Source organism: Rutidosis leptorrhynchoides, chromosome 1 (genome assembly GCF_046630445.1).
Source record: "Rutidosis leptorrhynchoides isolate AG116_Rl617_1_P2 chromosome 1, CSIRO_AGI_Rlap_v1, whole genome shotgun sequence".
Taxonomy (NCBI): Eukaryota; Viridiplantae; Streptophyta; class Magnoliopsida; order Asterales; family Asteraceae; genus Rutidosis; species Rutidosis leptorrhynchoides.
In genome coordinates this window covers 210,091,773-210,097,885 of record NC_092333.1, presented here as the reverse complement: position 1 = coordinate 210,097,885, position 6,113 = coordinate 210,091,773, and positions in this window count along the sequence as shown.

Sequence of the window (6,113 nt, the reverse complement as noted above, 5' to 3'; positions counted from 1 at the left end):
CCATCAAACCATCATCACCCATCTAGCTATATTTTATTCGAAGAAAAACCAGAAAATTATCACTGTAGCTGCTGCTATTTTTTTACCCTTCTGTTCAAACCACCACGACCCTCATCATTAAACTGCAACCTTTCTATTCCATCATAATCCTCGATCAACAATCAATTGGTTATATTGCTTACGATACGATTAACCGTGAATACAAACCACAAGTGAAAACGATCTACAAATTGTTACTAAATTTCAGTTTTCATTCGATTGCTATTTATTGATACCAGGATATAAATATAAAGAGGAGATGATGAAGTTTATTATGATGATTATGAAGTGTGTAACTTCCCTGTGACTGTCGGTTAAGAAGAAGAAGAAGAAAAGAACCGAACCCCACAAATAATTTCTAACTTTCTAGCTGTTAATATTCACAAACCTAATGTACGTATTTTCCTGGAAACCAGCAGTAGGCCTTTAATTCTATAGTTGGGCCTGAGATCGTGTAAATGGGCCGAGATCTTTTAATTTTTCAATGGGCTGAAAAAAAATATTAGTTGGGTCAGAAAAGAGTAGTTAATTATAAACGGGTTTCTTATATTATCAGAAAGGCAGTAAATGGATGAGTGGTTTAGGGTGTTGTTGAGTGAGCAAGAGGTCTTGGGTTCAAACCTTGTCTGGGGCATTTATTTTTGGAAAAACTCTTAAGGTAGTAAGATATATATTATTATTATTATTATTTTATTACCATTATTATTATTATTATTAAGATCAATATTATTATTATCATTATCATTAAAAATTATTATTATTATAAAAAAATAACATTATTATTAAAGTTATCATTTTAATTAAAAGTATCATCGAAAGTATCGTTATTATTATTTTTATCATTGTTATTATTATTAACATTAGATATGATTTTATTATTATTATTATTATTATTATTATTATTATTATTATTATTATTATTATTATTATTATTATTATTATTAGTATTATCATTAATTTTATTAATAGTATTATCATTATTATAAGTATCATCATTTTAATATATTATTATTATCATTACTATTATTTTGACAATAATATTATTATCTTTATACTATTATGATTATTGTAAAATAAAACAACTTTTTATTTATTATTATTATCAATATTTTTTTTATCAAATAACTATTAGTTATATAAAACTATATTTACTACATATAACATAACTAATTAGGTTATTAATGAAACACATAATTAAAATAATAATTAAATCACTAATAATATATAAATTTGTTCGATTATAAATATATGTGTTAATATATATATACTTGATATAGGTTCGTAAATCCGTGACAAACCCTACATTTGTTCAATGACGTCATATGTATTTTTACTACAAAATACAGTATGGTGAGTTTCATTTGCTCCCTTTTTAATTGATTTTGCAATATATATTTTTGGGCTGAGAATACATGCGCTGCTTTTATAAATGTTTACGAAATAGACACAAGTACTTAAAAATATATTCTACGTTGAGTTGTACCACTGGCATACTTCCCTGTAGCTTGGTAACTACTATTTACATGGGTATTGTAAACGCGAATCCTGTTGATAGATCTATCGGGCCTGACAACCCCAACCGGGCTGGACGACCAGTATTCAACGGTTGCACAGTACTTCGTTTCGTGACTACACTTGGTACGGTGTAGTGAGATTTCATAATAAAGGGAATATGCGACGTTGATTAAATGTTAAGTATGGTTACCAAGTGCTCAACCACTTAGAATATTTTTATTAAAATATTTATGAATATGAAATCTTGTGGTCTATGAATATATTGAAATTATTGTTATGATAAACCTATGAACTCACCAACCTGTTGGTTGACACTTTTAAGCATGTTTATTCTCAGGTACGAATTAAGTCTTCCGCTGTGCATTAGCTCATTTTAAGGACATTACTTGGAGTCGATCATCGCAATGGGACCAAATGTTGATGACTTCGTCCAGATGGATAAGGACGGGTCTTTACAGTAGTAGACCATGGTTCAGATCAAAGGAATTCTTCATCTCGTAAAACCTAAAAAAAATAAAAATTCAGAATGGAGGGAGAAGACTAGTTCTTTAGGGTCTGCTAGGGAAAGACCATTCGGATTCCATTCTCGGAAACTACACGAAAACAGAATATCTAACTCTAAAAGAAATTCATATTATCCTTAAAAAGACTTGATTCTCCCCAAACTTAGTTAGTTGTGGTGTTGAAATTGTGATTAACTTCATTATTATCTTCAATTGGATCATCAACAACTTGCATATCTCTGACTTTGGCTTCAAGCCATTGATTGATTTCTTCTGTAACATTCACAAATTCAATTAACATCACCTTTTCTTTAGGCAATAAATTGGATACTAATCGATTGCATAACTTAAAGTTCCCCTTAATCCTAGCATCTTGAATCCGTTTATAAAGTTTCTTCGTTGAACTGTTAAAAACGGGTTCATCTAATTTCGTATCAATAACGGGGTTCTTTGTTATCGGGTTATCATTAGGTGTTTCTTTATCTTCCCCACACATAGGCGTTTTTATGGGTTCAACAGTTTTGGTTGGTGGAGATCTAAACTTTCGGTTCACAAAGGTAACCGATTTGTCACCATCCCTAAGTGTCATTCTACCTTCTCTTACATCAATGAATGCTTCGGTGGTTGCTAAAAATGGGCGACCTAAAATTAGAGGAATATCATGGTCTTCCTCCATATTAATAACTATGAAGTTTGCAACAAAGGTCAACCTTCCCACTTTAACAAGTAAATTATTGGCTATTCCAACCGGGTGTTTAATGGTTTGGTCAAATAATTGAACACCTATGCTGGTTGGTCTTAATTTACCCACACCTAATCTTTTGTATAAGGAAAGAGGCATAACATTTGCACTTGCTCCTAAATCTGCGAGTCCATTATACATAGCACCATCATTAAGCAAGCAAGAAATGATAAATTCACCTGGGTCTCCTACTTTAGTAAGTAGAGTTGGTTTGTTAACCTTTTCCGGGTGATCTTTTCTTGGTTCTTTCACCTCTACTTGAACTTCTTGTTCACATTTTTCTTCGTTTCTTGGAATGGGAGGTTTGTATAGGAATTCTTCTTCATCACTCCAATTTGAAGCTTCCTCGTCTTCCAATTTTGGTTTTTCATATGTTGTTTATAACATATTTATGTTTTCATTCTAAGGGTTTTCTTGGGTGGTGAAATTATGATTGACTTCATTGTCAACTTCCATTGGACCATATATGTAATGTTTAACTCTGTGACCATTAACTTTAAATTCAATCCCATTTGAATTTATCAACTCTATTGTTCCATATGGGAAAACTCTTTTGACTATGAATGGTCCAGACCATCTTGATTTCAATTTTCTAGGAAATAGCTTGAATCGTGAATTGAAAAGAAGAACTCGGTCTCCTTCCTTGAATTCTTTTGAACTTCGAATTCTTTTATCATGCCAAATTTCTTCGTTCTTTCCTTATAGATTAACAAATTTTCGTATGCTTCATGTCTCAATTCTTCTAATTCGTTTAGTTGACTTAACCGTAGACGTCCGGCTTCATGCAAATCAAGATTACATGTCTTCAAAGCCCAAAATGATTTGTGATCAATTTCTACTGGAAGGTGACATGCTTTTCCGTAAACGATTTTAAAAGGTGTGGTTCCAATTGGAGTTTTGTAGGCTGTTCTTGAAATGTCCCGTTCTTATTGATTAAAAACGTTCCATATTAATTGATTTCGTTGCGAGGTTTTGACTTCTATATGAGACGTTTTTCAAAGACTGCATTCATTTTTAAAACAAACCATAACCTTTATTTCATAGATAAAGGTTTTAAAAAGCTTTACGTAGATTATCAAATAATGATAATCTAAAATATCCTGTTTACACACGACCATTACATAATGGTTTACAATACAAATATGTTACAACAAAATAAGTTTCTTGAATGCAGTTTTTACACAATATCATACAAGCATGGACTCCAAATCTCGTCCTTATTTAACTATGCGACAGCGGAAGCTCTTAATAATCACCTGAGAATAAACATGCTTAAAACGTCAACAAAAATGTTGGTGAGTTATAGGTTTAACCTATATATATCAAATCATAATAATAGACCACAAGATTTCATATTTCAATACACATCCCATACATAGAGATAAAAATCATTCATATGGTGAACACCTGGTAACCGACATTAACAAGATGCATATATAAGAATATCCCCATCATTCCGGGACACCCTTCGGATATGATATAAATTTCGAAGTACTAAAGCATCCGGTACTTTGGATGGGGCTTGTTGGGCCCGATAGATCTATCTTTAGGATTCGCGTCAATTAGGGTGTCTGTTCCCTAATTCTTAGATTACCAGACTTAATAAAAAGGGGCATATTCAATTTCGATAATTCAACCATAGAATGTAGTTTCACGTACTTGTGTCTATTTTGTAAATCATTTATCAAACCTGCATGTATTCTCATCCCAAAAATATTAGATTTTAAAAGTGGGACTATAACTCACTTTCACAGATTTTTACTTCGTCGGGAAGTAAGACTTGGCCACTGGTTGATTCACGAACCTATAACAATATATACATATATATCAAAGTATGTTCAAAATATATTTACAACACTTTTAATATATTTTGATGTTTTAAGTTTATTAAGTCAGCTGTCCTCGTTAGTAACCTACAACTAGTTGTCCACAGGTAGATGTACAGAAATAAATCGATAAATATTATCTTGAATCAATCCACGACCCAGTGTATACGTATCTCAGTATTGATCACAACTCAAACTATATATATTTTGGAATCAACCTCAACCCTGTATAGCTAACTCCAACATTCACATATAGAGTGTCTATGGTTGTTCCGAAATATATATAGATGTGTCGACATGATAGGTCGAAACATTGTATACGTGTCTATGGTATCTCAAGATTACATAATATACAATACAAGTTGATTAAGTTATGGTTGGAATAGATTTGTTACCAATTTTCACGTAGCTAAAATGAGAAAAATTATCCAATATTGTTTTACCCATAACTTCTTCATTTTAAATCCGTTTTGAGTGAATCAAATTGCTATGGTTTCATATTGAACTCTATTTTATGAATCTAAACAGAAAAGTATAGGTTTATAGTCGGAAAAATAAGTTACAAGTCGTTTTTGTAAAGGTAGTCATTTCAGTCGAAAGAACGACGTCTAGATGACCATTTTAGAAAACATACTTCCACTTTGAGTTTAACCATAATTTTTGGATATAGTTTCATGTTCATAATAAAAATCATTTTCTCTGAATAACAACTTTTAAATCAAAGTTTATCATAGTTTTTAATTAACTAACCCAAAACAGCCCGCGGTGTTACTACGACGGCGTAAATCCGGTTTTACGGTGTTTTTCGTGTTTCCAGGTTTTAAATCATTAAGTTAGCATATCATATAGATATAGAACATGTGTTTAGTTGATTTTAAAATTCAAGTTAGAAGGATTAACTTTTGTTTGCGAACAAGTTTAGAATTAACTAAACTATGTTCTAGTGATTACAAGTTTAAACCTTCGAATAAGATAGCTTTATATGTATGAATCGAATGATGTTATGAACATCATTACTACCTTAAGTTCCTTGGATAAACCTACTGGAAAAGAGAAAAATGGATCTAGCTTCAATGGATCCTTGGATGGCTCGAAGTTTTTGAAGCAGAATCATGACACGAAAACAAGTTCAAGTAAGATCATCACTTGAAATAAGATTGTTATAGTTATAGAAATTGAACCAAAGTTTGAATATGATTATTACCTTGTATTAGAATGATAACCTACTGTAAGAAACAAAGATTTCTTGAGGTTGGATGAACACCTTACAAGATTGGAAGTGAGCTAGCAAACTTGAAAGTATTCTTGATTTTATGAAACTAGAACTTTTGGAATTTATGAAGAACACTTAGAACTTGAAGATAGAACTTGAGAGAGATCAATTAGATGAAGAAAATGGAAGAATGAAAGTGTTTGTAGGTGTTTTTGGTCGTTGGTGTATGGATTAGATATAAAGGATATGTAATTTTGTTTTCATGTAAATAAGTC